We start from the raw sequence: 12,248 nt of genomic DNA, 5'->3' as shown, positions 1-12,248 counted from the left end.
ACGCTGTTTAATTAATTTGCAAAAAATTAAGCATAAAATCACTAGATCCTAGGTGACCTGACCAGACTTAAACAAATTTGTTCAAAAATTATATTATATATTCGCGTTTATCGAACTTTTAGATTGTTAATCAATTAGTTGTTTGTCAAAAAATATAAGATCACTAGATACTACGTGACCCGACCTGACTTAACCAAACTTGATCAAAACTAATATAATATTTTCCGGAACTTTATAAAATGTTTAAATAGTTCGGAAAAAAATGTATAAAATCATTAGATAAAATATTATTGAAAATCATTCCAAGCATTTTAATATAAATTTTCCGATATTTGGTAAAAAATGAGACCGTTTTTTCCGCTTCGAAACACATTTTTCAGCCAAAACCGTAAATATACGTTAATCTGCATTATTTTTGCCCTTTTTTGTTTATGTTTTCGTAAAACTGTTAGCTTTTTTTCACAATTAAGAGAGGAAGTGACAATATTTTTCCATTTTAAAGAATCCCTGCAAAAACACATTTAAATTGGCCAAAACTAATCAAAACTTAAACAACAACAAGTAATATTTTTGCCATATCTCAAGCTTTTTAATCTAAAAACGCAATTTTTTCTGAGATATTGTTAAAACACTAAATTAGTCTGAAAATAAAATTGCTGTTGCTTTCTGTAGCATTTTAGGACACTATTTATCAAAAAATACAAAACTTTGTAAAATATAAAATTAATTAAAAAAGCACTTTGATCAAATATCGTGTCAATTGTTACGTTCTAGCATATTTTTTCCCAAACTTTGCTAAAACCGGCGAAAAATTATTATTTCCGCATCTAAAAATTTACTTTTTTGAAAATTTTGGGTAAACAGTAGTAATACCACATTCTCATTCGAATAACTAATAAAAAAACATGAATATGTCTTCGAATATTTCGTTGATTATAATTTTGGGTGAATTTAAATTTTGTCGTCTGTGATAGTGGCACGTACTTCTCGTGTTTTTTTGTCTAATTTCGCTTGTCAGTGCAGCAGCACCGTGAATAATTCGCACGTCAGCTTTGGTTTTATTTCGTCGATTAAAATTTAAACGTCTTTGATTCTCGCGCATAAATTCCAATTTGTTGTAAATTCAGTGTCAGGCGCCCCTACAGATACGTTGGTCTTTTTCCACTTTGAAATTATAATGAAGCTCGACTCGAAATAGAGAATAGAGAGAGGATCCCGGAATATTAATTCGAGTTTCAGTTAACTCCGCACAAGCAACATTCGTTATCTTCTGGTTTTCCATTGCGAGAGATGTTTAGAAACGTAATGAAACGGAGTTGCGCCCATTTTACACCAGATTTAACACACTTCGTTTAATTATTGTTTTTATTTGTTCCAACAATTTGAATTAATTCGCCGCGAAAGCCGCACACAAACAACTTACTTCACCTAAAATTTAAAAGTCGCTTTGTATGAAACACAAATCGATTAAGGGACGCAAAACCGATGCGACGTTTCCATCCGTAAAACTTAATTTTATTCGGTTAGAAAATGCGAAAGAGAAACGAAAACCGATGCGAACGTTACAAATTTGTGTTGAAAATAATTTTGCATTTTTCCGTATAAATAACGCGATTATCCGTGCAATAAAACAAAATTATGACTTTGGGTGTCAGGCCTTGTACGTAAATCATGTCTTAACAATGCCCTTGCTATTGGCAATCAGGGCCCGCTTGATAAACTGCGCCCGATCCTCAAAATAACTCCAACTCCTCCAAATATTTATCAGTCGGAGAGCACGCATTAAGTTTAATTGAATTTTGAGGGCGCGGACCGTATGGGAAAGATAAATATTTTTAAAGGTTGAAGCGGCACCTCCATCATAAAAATGAAGACAGTAATAAAGGGCGAAATAAATTGTCTTTATTTACCCTCCGGCGTTTGATATTATTACGGTAATTTGGTGCTGGTTTTCAGCGCTGAATTTTTCATCAAGGCGATCGATGCCCAAAATAAGCGCCAATTAATGAAATGCTCGGGAGATTGTAAATTTGGAAAAAACGGCGACCTGGAGGTCAGACCTTCGACCACTGTCGCAAAGTTCAAATAAAACATTACCTACACTCGAAAAAGCCCACTTTCCGGCTCATCTAATCCAATAAAACGTGCGACCTTTGCTGCGACCTTAAAGTTAAGTTTGTGCATTTGACAGGTGTTCAAAGTTAATTAAACAGGCATGAGCTTGATTGCCAGCGCATCCATTTGTGAAATGAAAAGTCCCAACGATTCATAAATAATTATGCAAAGCGTGTGTAAATTATACAAGAATCACAAAACTTCGCCACACACACAGAAAACTCACTTTACCATTATTAAAAATTGAGTCGAATAAAAACTTTCGACTTTTATCTGCGTGAATTATTAAGCAGATCTCGATACACACAACTTCCATTAGAGGAATGAAACGGTGTTTTCCGAAAAAAGCGTGTTCGTGTCGGCTGGAAACGTGTTAATTGTGGAAATGCTCGCATGCTTACTATCGTTTATTATCATATTTAACTGGATTTTTTCAGATTCCTGCAGATTAGAACGAACGGTGGGAATAAATAACGACAGTAAGCTTGGGGTAATTCCGCTCGTATATTAATTTTAGTGCGAGCAGCAGGAATATAATTTTTAATTTTTGGAGGAGGAAACCCGGCGCATCCACCAATTCTTTTCGCTTCAATTAAAGCACTTTTGTGCGTCTCCCACCTGTCGCATTCAGCCAGCCATGACGCGGTGGTATTTTATTGTTTTAGCGGCGATGCGACCCCGAGCCCGATATAATCAAATCATCGGATTTTAGCCAAAATCCTTTTAGCTCCCTTCTTGTATTTCCGCGTCCGGAAACACGCATACGATATCGCAGTTGATGGTTTTTCATTCCGGAGAGAAACGCACTTATGTTAATGGCTACGTGACTTATCCCACAGGGAATTAATCGGAAATCAATGGGAGATTTGTGGCATTGTGGACAAACTAGCAATATTGACAGTTTAAGTGCTAGTTTTTGGTCAAATGACCAAATATTCCAGAAAATTGCGCCCAAAAAACAAGACTGCTTACAAGTTCGAAAGTCTTTAGTTATTGGTGTTAGAAATAGATGTTATTTTTTGATTTTTTCGAATAATGTTTAATAAAATTGAAAACTTAGCTAAACTTGAAAAATTGCGTTTTTTTTTAATTTTTGATTTACAAAAGGTAGGTTTGATTTTCTCACTCAAAAACATAATAAATTTGCGGATGATTAATAAAAAATGCCTCAAAGTAATAATAACTGAGTTTTTGGCTGCGAAAACGCTTCAAAAAAAAGGCAGTAACTTATTTTTCGTTTTTTTTAAACAGTTTCTCTGTCTGAAAAACTTAATTTTTTTTTTAAATTGTCTTTTGAAGCACTTAAAAAATTGAAAAATAAATTATTTAATCACGTCATTTTAGCATTTGAGGGTAATTTTTTTGGCTAAATAAAAATTAAAATAACGTAATTTTGGCCTTTATTCGAATTAGTTCACACCTTATGAGAAAGAAATTTCGCAAAATAACAAATTTTTTACATACATATCAGCTGTATAAATTATAAATTATTCATGTACTTCATGCAAAAAAGAGAGATCTAATAACTAATAACTATTTTATAATTTTATCAATATTATTTAAAAAAATAATTCCGTAAAATGCGACGCTGGCGTTTTTGTAGTTTTGAAACAGCTTATACTTTAATTTTTATGAAATTTTATTTGGACAAAGTCTGACAATTTAAGATTAAATTTGTTTTTCAGAAAATCTCAAAAAGCAATTTTCCGATTTTTTGGAAGTTTGATCTAAAAATTGGTCGATGTTTTAAACACTGGTCCTCAGAATTAATAGTTTCTAAAAAAACTGAAAGTGTTGCAAGCTGAGTTTGTTGAAAATCCAGCTTATTAACAAATTTTGCACATTTATGGATTCGAGAGAATTATACTAAAGACTTGAAACGTTCTTGAGCAAAGTTTGAAAAAAAAAGATATTTGTGTCTATTGAATACCAAAAACATCCTGAAGAGAAGTTTAGGCACAAAAGTAACAAATTTTAGTGCAAAAGGTGTTATAATACGTAAAATTAACTCTAGAACTTTTAGTTTTCAAGCTGCCTAGAGTTACCCAATATTTTTTTTAAATTTCCATTTTCCATTTTTTTTTTCAAATAATTGGTACCAACTAAGGTGAATTAGAAAAAATACCCTCTTTGTCGTTGTATTTAGTTACTACATCTTTGTATGTAAAGCAACAGAACTACTTTTTGATTTTTTTCAACAGCCTGATCTGATCGTAAAATTGGTCATTATTTCAAAAACTAATAAACAGAGTTTAATTTAAGTTTCAATAATTTCCGGAAATTATTTAAAAAAAATAGAAAACGTTTTATGCAAATTATAAGTTTGACTTAAAGAAGTTGCGTCTTTCAAATAAATTTTAATAATCTTCAACTTTAAAAAAATATTATCACGAATTAAATTAAACTAGGAAACATAAAATAAATTTAAATAAAATAAAAATAAATATATAAATATAAATAAATAAAATATAATATCTATAAATATAAATAAAATAAGAAATATTTAAAAAATTTAAATAAAATTTGACGATTACAGAATTTTTTAAAGCATCAGAATTACTTTTTGATTTTTTAACATCCTGACCTTATCCAAAAGTTGGTCATTATTTCAAGAACTAGTAAACTAGTTTAATTCAATTTTCAATAATTTTCGGAAATACTTTTTAAGAAAATTGAAAATGTTTTGTGTTCGACTTAAAAAAATAGCGTTTTTTAAATAAATTTTAGTCTTGAATTTTTAAATTTAAGTTTGGTTTCTGAAAACTTTTGTAAAGGCAATTTTTTTGAGCAGCTTGACCTAAAATACATTAAAATGAATAGATTTTCTTAGAATTTTAATGAAATTAGAAATGTTTTTGTTGTTGCAGTTAACCATTTTTTTTGTATCAAAACGTAAACGTCACTTTTGTGTCGTGAAAAATTTCTATTCTTGATTTGCTCATTTTTTTACAAAGCGAAACCAAATATCTTCAAAATCACAAATCTGGCTATAAATTCGTAATCCTCTTATCATTTTATGAGTTTTTAGACAACTTAAGATTCAACTTATTTTTTGATTTCCCTCTATTTTCCTAAAAATTGGCGTTGTTTTCGCTGAGTCGAAATTCGTCGGTGGAAAAATGTGTCCATTTCCCGATGCGCGGCCAACAATTAGTGAAATGGAATCAGTCCATTTCCCGGCCTCACCTCCGCAATAAACCCTCGTCCACCTCTCCAATTAATAATAACGGCTTAATCCCGTATAGTAGAAAATAATTAATGACATCCATCGTCCCTTTCCCGTTGAAAGCTTTCCCTCGTCCTCAGCCACCATTGAAAATTCTTTCGCAAATCCAGCACCTCTGGCGCGCGCTCAAATTTGATTATTTTCAAGTTAAACGGCGCTTCATTAGACTTCCCTTCGGCTATTTATTCGTTTAATTACAACAGTAAATTCGTACCATTTCCGCGCCATAAACAATTTTCCGACAGTAATTAATTGATTTAATGCAGCGGTGTAACGGTAATGTCGACGACGTTATTATTTTAAAAGTGTATGTTTTGGCTTATTTTACGCCGACGCAAATTATTATTAACGGCTAATGGCGGATGCTAAACTACCGAATTGCCACCGGGAACTGACTTTTTGCCGCAATTTTCGCTAATAAGGAACGCTCGTTAGAACGGACCTCTGCTGAGACCGACCACCGTAATTTCTTTATTAAACTTTCACACTGTTTGCATATTATGTATTTTGAAACGCTTCGATTATTTATTCGATAATATTGGAAGAGTTTCTCTTTTTATTTATGCGATGCCATTGAGTGTCGTCTTTCAATCAAGCGGATTCTGTTGCAAATATCCCAACAAGAGCGGACCAAAGTATCAAATAATCCGCAGTTTTGATGTGTCCGTTCATTAAAACAGCTTTTGTGTAAAATAATGCTGTTTAAAATTTAAAGAGAAGCACAGTACAGTAAAACTTTTTTTTCCTTCCCAGCATTTAAATTTAAAAAGCTATTAAGAGCTGATCGGTGCTGGAATTTTGGCCAAATTATGTATAACAGAACGCCTGCCTTAAATCTATAAATTATTACACAGCTCGAGGTCACGTGACAGCTCTGAACCCTGTGACTGGTCAAGCGGCCGGTCACGTGACTTAAAACGTAGCCAACTTCATTTCGAAGTTAGAGACTTTGCGTTTCGCTTGGTATTTACCGGCGAGCGTGCGCATTATCTCGTTGAAAAATTGGCCTATTTAACCCTCGCACTGGCATACATTTGTTAGGCAAGCTGGAAATTGGGGGAGACTTTCTAGCATGTGCTACAGCACCCTTGGGTCTAGCTAGCAGCTTGCGTAAGGGCAAGGAAATTGGAACATTGAGATTGATCCGATCTTTGACGCAAATGTGAAATTAGAATTTTTGCTACTGGTTTGTTATGATTGGACTTATGTAATGTTTTGGGTCAGGCGAGATTGTTAAATTGCGGATGTTAGCTATGATGTAGGTCAGTGGTTTTTTAATTGAGAATTGCCCGCAAAATATTGTTGTTAATTAACACTCGTTTTAAAATTCGGTGCGTCTGAATTTCTCTTTTGGCATTTATGATTTTCAATTAATTTTAATTTTTATTATTGTTTCATACATGAGTTGAAATTTTGCTTTATTTATGGAAACCCTCACAGGAATTCCACGACATGAAAATGATTTCGTATTCTCTTTCATTTCGCTGAAACACTACCACTTCATTCTACAAGCTGATAACGGGGGATATCTGGTGCCATTCCTCAAGGAAGCGCCCTTTGAATAAAAAATAAAGCGAGTCTGTTATTATATTAATAATTGCACTGGTCGGCAAAAATTTTATTATTATGCGTAATTCTTATAAATTCAGCACAGCTATATTAATAACATTTTTCTTTACTGTTTTTTTCTTTCCACATCTTTCCCGTTCTATTATCTCTCATTAATGTGTAGTATACAGGGTGTCGGAATTTCGAGCTCCACCATAGGGATCTCAGTTATTATAAGAGATATGATAAGTTATAATAAGAGATGTCATTTTTAGTTTTTAAATTATTGAAAAAAATAAAAAAATAAATTTTCGTTTTTATTTTTTAAAGCGAGAACTAAAAGAACTAGAATTTTTTAAAGTGTCATTTTTTTATAAAAAATCTGCTATCACCTTTTCCAAGGCGTTCTTGATGTCAGAGATATAACACACAACTTTGGTTTTTATTATGAACGCCATTTTTGATACTTGTATATTTAAAAAGTCTATGCATCACATGATAGAAAAAAAATTAAGAAAAAAGCGTCCTTTGGGAAAAACGCCAAAAATTTTGTTTAACAAACAAAATTTTGACAGTTCTATTAAATATGCGAGAAGGATTTTTATAACTTTGTCTTGTTTTATTTTGTTTTGTGAAAAATAAACTTCAAGCTTATCATGTCGTTTAGTTTTTAAATAAGTCAGCTAGGGGAAATGTGAACCTTTCAGATCCAAATTCAATTAAACTTCCTAAATCTAGTTTGTTTAAAAACAAAATTGTTGCAAAGCACTCTTCGCAAATGTTGTAACTCTGACATCAAGAATGCCTTGGATAATACGACGACAGAGTTAAATTCCTTGTAACAAGTGTTTGAAAAACGTCCTTGTATTTTTGAAAGCAAAACCCAAAAATATGTTCGAAAAAAGCGAAACAATTTGATTTTCGGCCGATTTTATGGATTTTTGGACTCGATTTAGAAAAATGTTGCAAATAAACTGAGCTTTTTTTGTAAAAAACCGTGCTCAAAGTAAGTAAATTAGTGATTTTTGGGCATATTTTGACAAAATTTAGCAAACTAAAAATGTGACAAAAAGCTCAAAAACCGCACAATTGATTTGAAACTTCAGTCTGAACACACTTTTTTTTTACTAATGTTTGAAACATTTTTCTAAATAATTGCTAAAATGTTCGAAAAAGAAAAAAATAACGCAATTTTTGGCCAAATTTGTAAATAATGGTTTCTATCTAAAGAAATTATGCAAACACTAGCTCACAAACGTGCGTCAACGCCTGAAAAATACAAAAATTTCACTATTTTTCAAAATAATTTTATGATTATGAAGCTTTTCTTTGAGAAAATTCACGAAAAATATACGCCTCTGGTTGAAAAACGTGTTTAAAACTGATTTTCTTTAATTACTTTTAACTGAAAAACAAGATAAAACATTCAAACACAGGAAAATAATGCTGTTAGCGGTACAGTTTAGTGATTTATGGACCCAGTTTAGAAAATGTAAAAAAATTACATAATTTTTGAAATTATTTAGTAATTTTTTCTTTAATTTAAAAACTTTGACGAATAAAAATTCTTGCGTTTATAAAAACAAAACCTATTAAAATGTTTGAAAACGGCGAAATGATGTTATTCCGTTATTTTCCAAAAATGCAAAAACCAAAAATGAAAAAAAAAATTAACCAACTTATATAAATCTCTTATAATAACTGAGAGCTTTTGGTGAAGCTCGAAAAACTAACAATCCTAAAGTGAGTTTAAAGTAACTTTATTTTTTTAAATGCTACATTTTGACACCATGATAAAATTTGTGACGTCATACTGGTTTCTGAAAATTAACGCCATTTTTATTTTTATTGCTTTAATGTCAACTGATATTTTTGTTTACTATTTTTATGATAAGTATAAAAGAAATAAAAAAAACAAATTAAAAACAATCATAAAAAAATTAATAAAGTAAAAAAAGTTAAAATAAAGAACATTTAAATAGATAAAAACACAAAAAAAATAATTTTGAGAAACTAGAAATTAAAAAAAATTATGAAAAACTGAAAACAAGCACGAATAATTTATTTAAAGGACGACTTCAGAGCAGTAAAATAAATGTGTTGATTTGTCGCTGCATTACATAAGACCTTTCGTTTTTCGATCAAATTGCGGCGTTTGCTGTTCATCGCACTTTTACTTTTCCACTGAGAGCAACAACACTCCCGACCTTGATTTGAGATAACCTCCGTTGTTTGTGAAAATTTCGATTAGCCTTCTTGTCGCAAAACGACGAAAAAGTCATCAAGTAATAACTCGGAGAAAATGAACTAACTCTCTCTCTCCCGTTCGATTATTCACAAGCCGAGGTGTTTCTCCGCCCCCGAATTAATCGGCCCTTCTCTTCACCGATTTGTCACGATTTTCATTTCAAACGGACCCTTTGTTTTATTGAATCGACGACGCGATTTACCCCGCCATTAACTCGATTAGAGAAAATCGTAAATTATCGCACTTCGTGTGCCAAATAAATATCCAGAGTTTGACCGTGAAGTGAGGCCCATTTTCGGGAATTTACATAGCGGACGCACGCACAATGCCCAATTAATCAATTTATTACAATTGGGTTATTTGGACGGACAATGAGAACGATTTGCGCGGCGAAGAAAAGAGGCCGGAACTAGAAGAATGATTTATGCTTCAAGGGATGATTTACGACCCTATCGACACCAAATTACAAGCCGACACGAAGAATAACGACGCTTTGAGACTGACCTGAATAACCAACTCTGCTAAAAGTATTTAAATTAACACGTCATAAGCACAATCGCAGATGGCCGGGGTTATTTAAATTTACCGCGCGGTCACGTGGATGTGACAGGTGACTTGTCACGAGCCCAAGGCAAAAATGTGGTTATGTATATTAATTATGACATAATCACTAGTCTCATTTCTTCGTATAATCTCGGTTGGCAAAAGCAATTTTTCAAATTTCGAAAATTAGTAAGGAAATGTAGCTTGAAATTAAAACTTTGCACTTATCAATATTTCCGGAAAAAACAACTTGTGATAAGATTAGCCAAGAAATAACCGTTTGTTCGATTTAAATAAACACAATTTCGAGATAATCAATTTGTACCCTAAAATTTTGCATTAACTGACGAAATAATCGATATTACTTTCGGTCCAGTATAGTAATTTTTAGTTTTGTAAAATTTCCCCAAAAAAAAGGTGCTTTAGCACCCAAAATCTGCAAAAGTTAACCCAAAACCTAGAAAAATGTAAAAGTAATACCGTCTTCGGTAGAAATTGGTGATTTTTTGGCTTATTTTTGACGAAATTTTGCAAAATAAAAGTAAAAGGCAAACTGCACTATTGATTTTTTTAACTTGGTTTGGCAAAAATTCACAAAAAACTTAAATTTTTGACTGACATTTTGACATAATTTAGCACTTTTTTAATTTTTGAGAAATTTTTTGAAATAATTGCTTGCAGTGGACTCGACTTAAAAAAATGACGCTTAGAAAAAGAAAAATTTCACTATTCTTCAAAATAATTTAGTGATTTTTTCTTTACAAAACAATGTGTTTCATGTTAAAAACTAACTTAAAACTGGTTTTTTGACTTATTTTTGACGAAACTATAAAATAATTGTATGCTTGTCTACTCAAAAACATGATAAAAGACTTAAAAAGTGCAAAATAACCTTGTCTGCGGCACAAATTATCGACCCAGTTTTGAAAATGTCAAAAAAATTACACAATTTTGGACATAATTTAGTGATTTTTTTAATATTTTTGAAAACCTTCACGAATAAAAATGCTTGTGTTTCTAAAGTTAAAATCTGCTAAAACGTCCGAAAACATCAAAATAATGTTATTTTTGGCCAATTTTATAGATTTTTGAACCCAATTTAAAAAAAAATAAATTGCAAAAAGAAGTCCTTTTAGTTCAAAAAACGTGCGTACAAAACAAAAATTATACCGTTTTCAAATAATTTCGTAATTTTTGAGTTTATTTTTAAAAAAATTCAGAAAAAAATATCATTTTTAGGTTCAATTTGGACAAAATTTCGCAAAATCAAAATGTGACAAAATAATTTAAAACTGCACAATTGATTGTAGACTCGCAAAATTTCACAAAAAAACTTAAGTTTTTGACACAATTTATTAATTTTTTTATTATTTTTTAAGAAATTTCTCGAAATAATTGCTTGTATTTTTGAAAGCAAAACCTGCTAAAATAATCGAAAACTGCAAAATAACGCTAATGAACATTTCACTATTTTTCAAAATAATTAATTAGTGATTTTGAGGCTTCTTTTTGAAAAATTACGGAAAAAAATATGTTTCACGTTGAAAAACGCCCTTAAAAAAATCGATTTTTTTACTTACTTTTATTGAAATTCGAAAAGAATTATTTGCTTGTCTATTTAAAATATGGTACAAGACTCAAAAACTGCAAAAAATAATTTTAACTTTATCGACCCTGTTTAGAAAATACATAATTTTGACATTGTTTACAATATTTTTCTTATTTTTGAAAGCTTTTACGAATAAAAATGCTTGTTTTCTGAAAGCAAAAGCTGCTAAAATGATCGAAAAGAGGGAAATAATGTAATTTTCAGCCAATTTTATAAATTGTTGAATACAATTTAGAAAAATTTTGCAAAAAAACTGAGTTTTTAGCTAATTTTTAAATAACACTATTTTAAAATACAGTATTTTTTAAATTTATCTTTAAGAAATTTTAAGAAAAAATTGCTTTTCTCTTTGAAAAATTTGTTTAAATGCTCGAAATATTCAACAAATAATACAGTTTTCAACGTAAAAAAATTTTTGACGAAATTTCGCAAGATAATTGCTTACTTACAGAAAAACGAACTCGAAAACTGCAAAATAACAAGAAATACCTGTTTATTCACTGACCATTTGCGTAATACAGTTCCGGGTGAGAAGCTGAGAAGTATTAGCTAATTCACTATTTTTGAATAAAAAATAATGGAAAATAATTTTAACAAAAAATAATGAAACACTGGATTAAATTGCCAGCAATTCGTCCAATATTGGGAAAAAAATTCTACTCGAGCACAAATAAACAAATCAATGAGGAAATATTTATAAATATAAAATTTGTAGTTTTGTGTAAATTATAAACAAGTAAAAATAAGCTTGACTCACCTCTTAAAGTTGAGGTCCGAATAGTAGCCACACAATCTGGAAACAAAATAAACACTGTGATGACAAAACGGTCGATTTAATTACGAAAATGCTTACAAAGTTTCCGAACTTCGCGTAAAAATCTTTCACAACTCGAATGAGCATAATGTAGTAATTTTTTCGAAGAAAGTAATTGAGAAAGTGTGGAAAGAATTCAAACTCA

At 30.9% G+C, this 12,248-nt stretch overlaps 1 protein-coding gene across 3 annotated transcripts in view; it reads right to left on the bottom strand.

Annotated features, from left to right (window-relative positions):
- Positions 1–12,248, bottom strand: part of Pgant9 (Polypeptide N-Acetylgalactosaminyltransferase 9) — a 97,133-nt gene that overhangs the window by 42,417 nt on the left and 42,468 nt on the right. For all 3 annotated transcript variants that reach the window (XM_064357266.1, XM_064357265.1, XM_965305.4), the window contains one exon: positions 12,047–12,082. The gene's annotated coding sequence lies outside the window, so the exon portion shown is untranslated. The remainder of the gene's footprint in view (positions 1–12,046; positions 12,083–12,248) is intronic.

The sequence above is a fragment of the Tribolium castaneum genome, chromosome 6 (assembly GCF_031307605.1).
Source record: "Tribolium castaneum strain GA2 chromosome 6, icTriCast1.1, whole genome shotgun sequence".
Lineage (NCBI taxonomy): Eukaryota > Metazoa > Arthropoda > Insecta > Coleoptera > Tenebrionidae > Tribolium > Tribolium castaneum.
The sequence above is the reverse complement of the archived record's forward strand: the minus strand, read 5'-3'. Positions and strand labels throughout refer to the sequence as shown.